The sequence below is a fragment of the Simochromis diagramma genome, unplaced genomic scaffold (genome assembly GCF_900408965.1).
Source record: "Simochromis diagramma unplaced genomic scaffold, fSimDia1.1 OVJJ01000338.1, whole genome shotgun sequence".
NCBI lineage: Eukaryota > Metazoa > Chordata > Actinopteri > Cichliformes > Cichlidae > Simochromis > Simochromis diagramma.
The window spans coordinates 1097343-1109808 of record NW_024387088.1 but is presented as its reverse complement, the minus strand read 5'-3'; the positions used below and the strand labels follow the sequence as shown (position 1 = coordinate 1109808).

General features: G+C 43.3%; 4 non-coding genes across 4 annotated transcripts; all 4 read left to right on the top strand.

Moving 5' to 3' along the window:
• The first annotated feature begins 8847 nt into the window (after nt 1–8847).
• trnae-uuc lies at nt 8848–8919 on the top strand. Its single transcript has one exon. It is a non-coding gene; the product is annotated as a tRNA-Glu (tRNA).
• A 1041-nt stretch (nt 8920–9960) lies between these two features.
• On the top strand, nt 9961–10042 carry trnal-aag. The gene has a single exon. It is a non-coding gene; the product is annotated as a tRNA-Leu (tRNA).
• A 1476-nt stretch (nt 10043–11518) lies between these two features.
• On the top strand, nt 11519–11600 carry trnal-aag. Its single transcript has one exon. It is a non-coding gene; the product is annotated as a tRNA-Leu (tRNA).
• Nucleotides 11601–11971: 371 nt separating this feature from the next.
• Nucleotides 11972–12043, top strand: trnae-uuc. The gene has a single exon. It is a non-coding gene; the product is annotated as a tRNA-Glu (tRNA).
• Nucleotides 12044–12466: the final 423 nt, after the last annotated feature.

The following is a 12466-nucleotide window of genomic DNA, read 5'->3' as shown; positions in this document are numbered from 1 at the left end:
CTGCCCTTTACTTCATTAAAATTTATTTTGTGATAAAGGGCTGATAGAAAATTACAGGGCAGGCCTGGAAAAGTTTAAGAAAAGTCGTGGTTGTGGTGACTTTTTGTGTCTAACGTAGTTTTACAGTATCAGAGAAGTGGACTGCTGTCAAACTTTGCATATGCTGATCTTAGCATATTTAATTCTCTTCTATTGTTCCAACAGAAAGTTATCACTGTTGGCTGCCAGACTGACATGTACATCAGCCCAGGCTACATTTGAAGGTTTTGAATCTTAGTCTACTGGTTGGGTATGATTAGTTTGTTTTGCAGTACATGCCAGCCTCACATGCTCCTATCACCCATCTTAATCCCAGTTCTGGTTCTTCTGGGTCTGCAGCCATTGTTGGAGCTCCTCAGTTGGTCAATAGGGCCATATTATTCAGGGGTGGGCAGTAAATGTTCCTAAGGGACCACATTAGAAACCGGGACTGTTGTGAAGGGCCCATCAATAAGCTGAATTTGGTTCTGCTATTAAATGTATATACAGTACGTTTATACAAACTTATTGTTAAGATCTTCCACATTGGTCCCGGCTTCCCATGTATCTCAAATTGTGGGACAACGTGGGTAAATTAATTGTCCACCCCTCCCAAAAATTTGTTTGCTTGTTTGTTTGTTCTTTAGGGCTAGCTTTACCATATTTGTATGAGACAGTCGAGTAGTGGCTAAACCTAGCAAGTGGAAGATCCCTGGTTCAAGCCTGGAAATCCCTGGAAAATTCCTGGGAGAGTTGCATCTGAATTCATCTGTCGAGGCTTAGGTAAAAATAAGACCGGCAGAGAGAAATTAGTTATCAGGTAATGGTAGCAAGCTTGGTTATGAAGGGCATTCATAAACTTTACAGGTGTAACACACATATCTGCTAATTACTGATAACTAATTGACCTGTTAAAATCTGTCACTGTCATTCACAAAAACTGAAGCACAAAGTTCTTGGATAGTGTGTAGCAGTGTAGCAGGTTATTCCATTAAAAATGCTCTGAAATGCACCAATAACACAAGCTCAACAAAGAGGTCCGGTTCAGAATTAGTGCAGGTGAAGTAGGTACCAAACCCTCCAGCTGTGTAGGTCTGGACAGCAGTCAATCAAAGTGGTGACCCAAAGATCACCCCTCTACAGCTGTTATAAAGAGGAAAAACTATCCAAAAAAGCTTTTAAATGCTGTAAAGTTTGGGATTTTAAGATGGAAATCTATGACTGACTCATGCTTTGAAACTTCCAGTAAAGGAAGTGCAGTTTGTTACACTTCTGTTGATTGATGGAAGACTTAACTGATGATGTCAGAGGTCTCCCCCAAATCATTAAAACAACTAAAAACATTTTAAAGCGACAAAACAAAGGAGGATTTTCCAAAACCTGGCAACCCCTTGTTAAAACTAGCATTAATAGAATAACAAATAACATCATTACAGCTTAGAAACCCTCTATAAAAGGCATCTTATTAAAGCACCACTGATATTTGAAAACGCTCTACAACTAATCAAGCAGCCTCACAATTTTCATGTGACAGGAAGGATCTGTAACACGCTTGACTGCTGCCTCTGGGCTCCAGGGTCATGAAAAAAATGTCCCAGCACATCAAGGACTGTAAAAATCATTGACACGATAGAGATAAGGGATAACTCTGTTTAAAGGACACTTTTTAGGAGGTTCACTGCTCTCCTGCCAGGTCTGCACTAGTTTAACTCCTTCCTGCTCATCCCTACCTCCTAATTATAAAACCAGATGTATGTTGACTGATTGCTGTACAAAGTTGATTTTATATCAAGGAGGTTATGCAAACAATTTTAAATTATTTCAATTTTTGGGACAGTTCTGAAGTTTGAGGGAGGGAAATAAAGACATCCGCAAACACTTTTGATCTGATGTATATATTACTGGGACATAAAGTGAGGCTCCACTGAAACTAATGTAAAAACTTAAACGTCTCCCTGACTGTAACGTTGCAGTCCAGTGCTTCCACCTGCTGGTCTGTGATGGTAAGTGCATACGCTGACATTTTAAATCAAAAAGGAAATAATACTAAACCTGTCTAAGACTTTTTCATTTCCATTTGCTGCAGACAAAAATTCAAACTACCTGATTTTTTTCATCATTTTTCAACTACTTAAAAGAAACTTTAAATGTAAAAAGAAAAAATGAAGGACTTTATTACACTCTCCATCTGCGTTAAGCAGTACTGTATCGTTTACTGTAGCCTTTACTAATCCTTTAGAGATTTCAATCAAACACATGTGTCCTTACTTTATACCTTCAGTGTGTTTAATCTTACAGAAATCGATACCACTCTTTAAAAAAGTGCTTCTACTACTTCCCCAGACGTCTGCTATACCGTATAAGATCTGAACTCGATGGATCCCCGCTCCTTCTGGCTGCAGGCCATGTTGCAGATCTCTCTAAATGCTCTAATTGACATGTAGGTTTGAGATCCTGTTGGAAACCCCTGTCCTGAAAAATACACCTGTGAATAAAAGGAAGGATCATAAGAAATGAAAGTCAGTCACTATAGAATAAATATGCCAATATGCACACGGGAGTGTTTGCATTGGGCGTGAATAGAGTCCAGGTTTGTCTTTGGGATCTGTTCCTCCAAAGGGAGATGGCATATCTGCATTAGTTGGAAGCATTTGGCAAAGGAAGACACTAAGCAAGGAGGAGTTTTATCTCAGTGAGTATAAACAAGACTGCAAGCTGCCTGCAAACCTGGGATTTCCTGACTAGGGTGCTCTGAACCACCCAGAGATGGAGGTTTTAGACATGGTCCTGTTATTACTCTGTGGGAGAAATCAGTGCACAGACCTGGACCTGTTGGTCACGGCAGGCATCGTCACATTGTGAATAACCCAAACTCTATTAATGTAGAGCTGGGGGCTTGAAGACTGATAGGTTTAAGTTAGGGTGTTTAAAGGCTTCTAAAACTTTGTTTTTTGGGACAGTTGGCAAACCATTAAACCATTAGTGTATTTTTTCTGGTTTTCTGAGTTAATGAGATAATTATTTGTGAAATTCTGCAAAAACTGTTCATAAACGATAAAAATCTGTTCTGTTTTTCTGAATGATCCAGATAACCCAGAAGAGCCTCTGCTGAGTTGATGTCTATGAGCAATAATGACTCCTGTGCTTAGTTTAATACAGTTTTCTTTGTTTTAGGTTTGAAAAACTGGAGATACTGACATCATTATCAGACTGGTCAGTTTTGTTTTTATAACACACTTCACAGCACGTAAACTTGAAAAAAAAGTTTTTTTAAAGAGCTATGCACATCACGAAACAACAAAATCAATAAAACAAAACTTTACAAAGAAGTAAAAGACAAGCTAACGCCGACACACAGGGTTATTAATTTAAGCTTGTGAGAATGAAAAAGGTTTCATCTGTTTTTTAGTGTAGACACAGCCCACAGCTGCTGAAAGCATCTTCAGCAGACTTAGATCTTCTGTGAACAGTTCACGGATCTGAACCTGATGACCTAAGAGGTCTGACTGGGTTATAGTCAGAGGTGTGCGGGGCACTAGGAGCTTTATGAACTAACAGAGGGGTTCTAAGAGTTCTGTGTTGAACTGGGAGTCAATGAAGTGTCTTCACTGCTGGGGTAATATGGTCAAATTTCCTGTAAGGCTCCTGCATTATGATTACGTTACCCTGCTACATGTTTTGATAATCCTGCAGATTGAGCTTTAGTAATCTAGCATGTTTGTTATGAACAGATAAAGCAATTTCTCAGAGTCAGTTTGAGATTACAGAGTCCAAAACAAAAACTAGGAGCAGTGAGTCCAGCAAACAAAGCAGGAGCAGTTCTGGAGGCCGACCACGTGGCCAGTGGCACCTCTCTAAGGACTGACGGAGGTGATGGAACTTCTCCAGCAGCTTGGCAGGCGGGTGGACAAAAACCCTTGGGAAGCTTGGCAGGTGCCGGCAGGGCCGGACCAGGCAGGTGCCGGTGGTGCTGGTGTAGGCGTGCCAGGCCTGGCAGGCGGTGCCAGACCAGGTGTGGCAGGCTTGGAATACTGGCATTGCTCAACCGGGCAGGGGAGGGTTGGCAGGTGGGGCAGTGCCAGACCAGGCGTGGCAGGCGCTGGCGATACCGGCAGTACCAGACCAGCTGTGGAAGACTTAGCAGGAGCCAGCAGTGCAAGACCAGGCATGGGCGGCTCCATTGATGCCAGACCAGGTGTGGAAGGCGTGGCTGGATGTGGCTTGGCAGGTGCTGGCTCGGGCGGAGCACAGACCACTGGCTGGGGTTGGAGCAGGAACAGACAGCTGTACGAAGACAGGTGTACGCAGGCAACCTCTAGTGAAGACAGAACAGGACCAGACAGTGGACGACCCCTAGTAGAAAAAGACCAGATGGCCATGGCCTCTGGTGGAGATGCCTCTAACTGTGGGTGTGCAGGGCACACAGCAGGCTCATGACTTATATATGCATCTTATTTGTCATGTTGAGATTCTCACAGATTTGTGCTCAGGATTCTTCAGAATGTGTCTTTTATAACATCTACAATTAAGTAACTCTTTACCCATTTAGCATTTTGTGCAGTAGTCTTAGGAGTAGCTTTGTTAAACTAGTTAGGGTGAGCAAAACAATAAAACCATGGGCTGGACTGGTAGACAGTCATGTGAAACTCATCAGAGATGTCTTTCAACTGAGGAGAACTGGAGTTTTCCTGCAGGTTTATACCTTTGTAAGACCTTCTGTCATTTTATATATTTCTTTGAAGGTTCTCCCTTAAGTAGACGCTTTACTTTAAAGGACAAATTATTTGATAACATGGAAGGAATTGGTTTAGATAGTTGAGCTTTTATAATACTTACATTGATCCTGTGGTTTGTTGTGGAAGCGATTCAGACATGACTCCATGCATTAAATCATTGAATTCCCTGAAACATGCACAGGCACGTCTATAAAAAACGAGAAAAAACCCCAAACCTCAATCCATCAGTGTTTCTGCATGTTCGGAGTATTTTTTCTAATGCAGTCCTGCGTATAGGATAGCTGACAGAGGCTTCATGTGTTTGCAGTACGAGGTGTTTTTTTTATCAGTGCGTGTCTCTCCAGAGCTTGTCTCTCTATCATGGACAAAGGGCTGGCTGTCAACACCAACACGTGTAAAGTCAGCCAAGGCATGCTGTAATGGTGGATACAATCACTTCCAGATGACGAACAGAGAGGAGTGTGTGTGTGTGTGTGTGTGTGTGTGTGTGTGTGTGTGTGTGTGTGTGTGTGTGTGTGTGTGTGTGTGTGTGTGTGTGTGTGTGTGTGTGTGTGTTTGAGAATGGGAGAGAGAAAGAGAAAGAAAGAAAAAAATCAGAAGAAATTACTTCACTGTTGAGGAGGGAGATATCCAAACCATATACAGGAAAGGAAGAGAAGTCAAACTGATTTTTTTATGAGAAGAATGGTTCCTATATTTGGCCTCTCTTCATCGGATATAAATGTAATGGACAGATAGAAACAGATGAGGTAGTATGATTCAACAACAAGTCCCATAAGAGACCAAAAAGTGAACATTATATCCTTCATGAAGGGAGAACTTCAGGATGACTGAAAGATTCTCTTTAGACCCCGCGATTTAAACACATTGTGGCACACCAAAAGATATCTGCTTGATTTTTGGATTGTATTATCAGGTGAAGGTATGTGGTTCTAGCATGACGCTTGCACTTTTTTGCCTCTATTGTTTTGATTCTTCTTCTTTGGTTTTTCTGATTTGAATAGAGCCCCATTAGCTTATGGCTTGCCTTCATCACCTTATCACAAAGTTTAACAGAGGGTCCTTTGATGTTTCACTAATGCTACAGTCGCAAAGTCTAGCCAGAACCTCAGATTTGAAACAGAAAATCCTCCACAAACGGTGACATGGTTGCTGCATGACAGCAATTTAACTGCAAAATGATGTAGGTGTTTGGCAACCTTGTATATACATAAGAATATAACCACCAGAATCCAACCAGTTGTCTTCTAACTTAAACAGCAGTTATTTGTAAAACTTTGGCATTTTGTCTGAGAGTGATTACAGTCAGTCCAAGTCGGATCACGATTACGTTGAGAAAGGTGGCCAGGGTGACCAGGGTGTTGTATGCTCAACATTTGGGTGATCAGATGTTGTTGGTAGCCATAACTATTAGCAATATGTCTCCAACAGAAAAAAAACAAAACAAAAAAATCCAATGTAGCCACTGGGCAACCAGTAATTTTTCCTTGTTGAAAGAAAGCTGCCATCCTAATTTTACTCTACCTGAGCCATGAGAAACACTGTTTGGTTTCCAGTTGACTCTTCAGCGTGCTTGTCTCTACCATATTATTAGTTAGTTTCTCAGGAAAAAGGACAGTCATGACTGTTGACATGACAGATTCAGGTGAGGCGGTAAGGCGAGTTTTATTGTCGTGTCCACTGTCTGGTGCTACACAGTGATGGTAAAAGGTGATGCCTGAAAAAGGCAATTTTCTGTAATGTAGATGAGACGTTCTTTTAAGTAGCTTAATGATATTACACTTAAATGTTGTAATCTAACACAAGCAAATCTGTTCAACTCCATGAACAGATTTGTTTGAACAGTTGAGGACTGGCATGCACGTAGACATCCGGGTGGAGAATTTTACTTTGCAATTTGTCATTTGTTATTTTGTCAATCTTGTTTTTAGCTCATAGGCAGCCTTTAGGCCTCAGTTCTTACAGACGGATTAAAAAAGTACAATCTTTGAAGAGTCACTTGAAAAAAAACAAACTTGACATGTCATTCTCTGTTTTTTTTGTACTATATTGTAGGGTCTTTTCTTTTTTGCTATATAATTAAAATTCCATCCATCCATCCATTCGCTTATCCTTTTCAGGGTCGCGGGGGGCGCTGGAGCCTATCCCAGCTGTCATAGGGCGAAAGGCGGGGTACACCCTGGACAGGTCGCCAGTCTGTCGCAGGGCTAACACACAGGGACAGACAACCATTCACACCCACATTCACACCTATTGACAATTTGGATTAACCAATTAACCTATTCCCACAAGTTGCATGTCTTTGGACGGTGGGAGGAAGCCGGAGTACCCGGAGAGAACTCACGCAAACACGGGGAGAACATGCAAACTCCACACAGAAAGACCCCAGCCTGATGGTGGAATTGAACTCAGGACCTTGTTGCTGTGTGGCAACAGTGCTAACCACCGTGCTGCATATAATAAAAAAATAAAAAAAAAATTAAAATTGAATTGAAAAAAAAATCCCAGTATAGGCACAACAAATGGTGATTATTTTTAACAATTCTTGGTCGTGGAGGATTATTTGATATGCTATATCTGTGGAATGTGGAACGAGCTTCCCTTAGAGATTAGACAGGCCACTTCTTTACCTGTTTTTATGTCACTCTTGAAAACCCACCTCTTTACACTGGCCTTTGACACCACGTGAGATGTTGGTTTTATTTTTAATTTTTATTTTAGTTGTTTTTAGTTGATTCAATGCTGTTTTATCTTGTTTTTCTTTTAATATAGGGCTGTTTTACTTTTATGCATTATGTGTTTTATTTATTTATTTTTTGCTGTTTTCTGTTATTCGATTGTTTTTTTTAACTTATTTTCTGTACAGCACTTTGGTCCTGTGCTGGGTATTTTAAAAGTACTTTATAAATAAAATTGGATTGGATTGGATATCAATCATGATCATGAATTTGCTCGAACAATGAGTTACAGGGAGCTTTATTTATTTGAAAGCAGAAGTCAGTTCTCAAAGGTCCTCAAACTTAGTTAAAAACTTTGGTAGTTTAGTTTTTGGTTGTCTGATTAAAGAGTCGAGGAGGAGAGAGGAGATGAAACCTGGCTGCTTTCAGCGCTGTCAGGGGCGTTTTTATTGGCAGGGTGTTGTGGAGAGGATGCTGAGCTTTAGACGGGATAAAGCAGCAGAACACACAGTTCCGACTCTGAACACATGGACCCGGACACCCTAACGAGAGTGTGTGTGTGTGTGTGTGTGTGTGTGTGTGTGTGTGTGTGTGTGCCCATGCCTCCTGCTACCAGCCCACTGCCTGGCAACCATGATGCTCTGTGTGTGTGTGTGTGTGTGTGTGTTTGTTTGTAAACATCACACAGACCTGCTATTTCCTCTGTTAGCACCTCATTCTTTATGGTCTCCACATTTGTGTTTGGTGTCATTTATGAGTCATACCAAGCCTGCTTTTGCTTTGTTTTCAGTTTGATGTTGCATATGGGTGGCATTAACGCTGTTTTTCAATCAGTCTGTTACATAGGGGTCATCAGTCTATATTACCAGTAGATGTTCTTCTCCGCCTACATGCAGGCAGTAGTTACCTCATTCAGTACTGGTCAATCTGACATGAATATTAACTGGAAGTTTGAGACCTGTCTTAGATGTAACCTTCTATTTTTGCTTTTGCTTTTGTAATGTTTAATTTTCACGCACTGTAAAGAAACCAAAGCTTGGTTAGCTGTAGACCAACAAAAGGTTACTGTGACATTTACATTGAACACAGAAGGCAGCCTGTGTAGTTTTTTGGGAAAATGGACGTATATGGGCAGGCAGATGCCATCCTGCTCAAAAATTCTTGCAGGAATCTCATCAAGGGTAAATCTTCTGATGGTGGGCTTTGAATTCTTAACAACTTGGAGGATTTTCCACCAGTTTTCAAGTTAATTTGATGGTTTTCACTCATGGTGTCATCCCTGACTAGTTACTGCTTTTAACCAGAACCTGCAGCCAGTGGGGCAGTGGTTAAGGTGGTGCTGTGTTGCACTCACCATGACTGCAGAGTTACAAAAGTGTCGTTGATTTCACAACAGTGGTGTGCAAGCACCTCACTCCCATATGGTCTAGCGGTTAGGATTCCTGGTTTTCACCCAGGCGGCCCGGGTTCAACTCCCGGTATGGGAACATGTCTTTAATGTTTCCCTAAGCCAAGGTGTACCGTGTGTTATTCCTATGCTGGGATAAATGTGGATGGTTGTTGGCAGGTACCTGTTGACTTTTGACAATGTGCTAGTGAACAAAGGAATCACAAGGAGCTTCTTAGTGCAGCACTGCATACCCATTTGCAACCTCCAGTTAATACTCTCCAAGCAGGAGCAGAATACAGACTTTTCCCTCTTCCCCTTAGGATTGCCATGAAGGAAACAGGAAAACCAGCCAAAACCTGGCTAAGCGCATGTCACGACACAAAACAGCTAGCTGGTCAGGCCAGGTCTCAGCAGTCTGTTTAGACCTACAGTTCAGTGGCCACTCTTCTACTGATGAGGATGTACACATTCTGGGCGGGGAAGTAGGATAGTGTGAGCGGGGAGTCAAGGAGGCCATTTATGTGAAAAGCAAATGGCCATCTTTGAACGGAGGGAGCAGGACTAAGGGTACATGTTTCACCATCTTTCAGTGCTGTGATTGCAGCCATTCCCCAACTCTCTGTGAATGGTAATCCTGTCCATTGATCAATGGTTGTGGCAATTTGCATGTGAATGATGATGAAAGTGAGCCAACAGCCCATTGTTAATCAGTGCAAACAAACTGATCACCATTGTTAATCAGTTTTGGGTATTATGCAAAGGTACTGTTTATGAAGTTGAAGAAACTCGTTCCAGTTTGTGTTACACCTTTGCAAGCTTTGCTGTTTCCCTGCTGTAACTACATGCCACTCGAGTGTGCTTCAAGTCCACCGCATTGTAAGGTGTTAGGTTGTGAGGTCTAAGGACCTGGGTTAAGGCTTTGGGCTCTTCACACGTGTGGGTTGAAATCTCATTGCTGCAATAGGATCTTACCCAGGGCAGGCAGATGCCACCCTGTCCAAAAACACTCAGTGAAGTAGGAGACCATTTCTTTCCTACAACATTAAGAGCATTGCTGAATGTTCTGGGCTTCTAGTTTGTGCTGCACCTTTTCAAGTTTTACCGTCTAGTACTTGGCTAGGAGGCTGCTAGTTGTAGTGGTAGCATGACCGAGCGGTCTAAGGTGCTGGATTAAGGCTCCAGTCTCTTCGGGGGCGTGGGTTCGAATCCCACTGCTGCCACGCAGATGTAACTGCAAAGTTCCCTTGGTGTTGTGTTTCATGTTTTGCCAATTAAATGGAAAGCCCTACATGGCATGGAGATGCAATTCTGTTGCCACATGTATGCCAAGTCCAACTTGCAGGAATCTCCTCAAGAGTGAATCTTTTGATGGAGGGCTTTGAAGTCTTAACAACTTGCAGAATTTTCCCACCAGTTTTCAAGTTAATTTGTTGGTTTTCACTCATGGTGTCATCCCTGACTAGTTACTGCTTTTAACCAGAACCTGCAGCCAGTGGGGCAGTGGTTAAGGTGGTGCTGTGTTGCACTCACCATGACTGCAGAGTTACAAAAGTGTCCTTAATTTCACAACAGTGGTGTGCAAGCACCTCACTCCCATGTGGTCTAGCGGTTAGCATTCCTGGTTTTCACCCAGGCGTCCCGGGTTTAACTCCCGGTATGGGAACATGTCTTTAATGTTTCCCTAAGCCAAGGTGTACCGTGTGTTATTCCTATGCTGGGGGTGGTTGTTGGCAGGTACCTGTTGACTTTTGACAATGTGCTAGTGAACAAAGCAATCACAAGGAGCTTCTTAGTGCAGCACTGCATACCCATTTGCAACCTCCAGTCAATACTCTCCAAGCAGGAGCAGAATACAGACTTTTCCCTCTTCCCCTTAGGATTGCCATGAAGGAAACAGGAAAACCAGCCAAAACCTGGCTAAGCGCATGTCACGACACAAAACAGCTAGCTGGTCAGGCCAGGTCTCAGCAGTCTGTTTAGACCTACAGTTCAGTGGCCACTCTTCTACTGATGAGGATGTACACATTCTGGGCGGGGAAGTAGGATAGTGTGAGCGGGGAGTCAAGGAGGCCATTTATGTGAAAAGCAAATGGCCATCTTTGAACGGAGGGAGCAGGACTAAGGGTACATGTTTCACCCATCTTTCAGTGCTGTGATTGCAGCCATTCCCCAACTCTCTGTGAATGGTAATCCTGTCCATTGATCAATGGTTGTGGCAATTTGCATGTGAATGATGATGAAAGTGAGCCAACAGCCCATTGTTAATCAGTGCAAACAAACTGATCACCATTGTTAATCAGTTTTGGGTATTATGCAAAGGTACTGTTTATGAAGTTGAAGAAACTCGTTCCAGTTTGTGTTACACCTTTGCAAGCTTTGCTGTTTCCCTGCTGTAACTACATGCCACTCGAGTGTGCTTCAAGTCCACCGCATTGTAAGGTGTTAGGTTGTGAGGTCTAAGGACCTGGGTTAAGGCTTTGGGCTCTTCACACGTGTGGGTTGAAATCTCATTGCTGCAATAGGATCTTACCCAGGGCAGGCAGATGCCACCCTGTCCAAAAACACTCAGTGAAGTAGGAGACCATTTCTTTCCTACAACATTAAGAGCATTGCTGAATGTTCTGGGCTTCTAGTTTGTGCTGCACCTTTTCAAGTTTTACCGTCTAGTACTTGGCTAGGAGGCTGCTAGTTGTAGTGGTAGCATGACCGAGCGGTCTAAGGTGCTGGATTAAGGCTCCAGTCTCTTCGGGGGCGTGGGTTCGAATCCCACTGCTGCCACGCAGATGTAACTGCAAAGTTCCCTTGGTGTTGTGTTTCATGTCTTGCCAATTAAATGGAAAGCCCTACATGGCATGGAGATGTAATTCTGTTGCCACATGTATGCCAAGTCCAACTTGCAGGAATCTCCACAAGAGTCAATCTTTTGATGGAGGGCTTTGAAGTCTTAACAACTTGCAGAATTTTCCCACCAGTTTTCAAGTTAATTTGTTGGTTTTCACTCATGGTGTCATCCCTGACTAGTTACTGCTTTTAACCAGAACCTGCAGCCAGTGGGGCAGTGGTTAAGGTGGTGCTGTGTTGCACTCACCATGACTGCAGAGTTACAAAAGTGTCGTTGATTTCACAACAGTGGTGTGCAAGCACCTCACTCCCATATGGTCTAGCGGTTAGGATTCCTGGTTTTCACCCAGGCGGCCCGGGTTCAACTCCCGGTATGGGAACATGTCTTTAATGTTTCCCTAAGCCAAGGTGTACCGTGTGTTATTCCTATGCTGGGATAAATGTGGATGGTTGTTGGCAGGTACCTGTTGACTTTTGACAATGTGCTAGTGAACAAAGGAATCACAAGGAGCTTCTTAGTGCAGCCCAGCATGCTGCGATCCCGCGACTTTTTTGCCACCGTCGCGCGGTCACATCTCCTCCCAGCAGGCGCCGCCTCCAGCGCTTTCCGCGTCTTCCCCTTCGGATTGCCCTGAAGGGGCCAGCCGGCCCACCCCGCCCCGAACCCTGGCTAAGGCGGCGGTTCACGACACCAGCAAGGGCGTAGCGGCCGTCCGGCACCGTCTCGCCGCGTTTAGCACCCCAGTTCTGACATGGCCTCCCCCCATCTCTACGTGCTATGGTATGCTATCACCTTCGGGGCT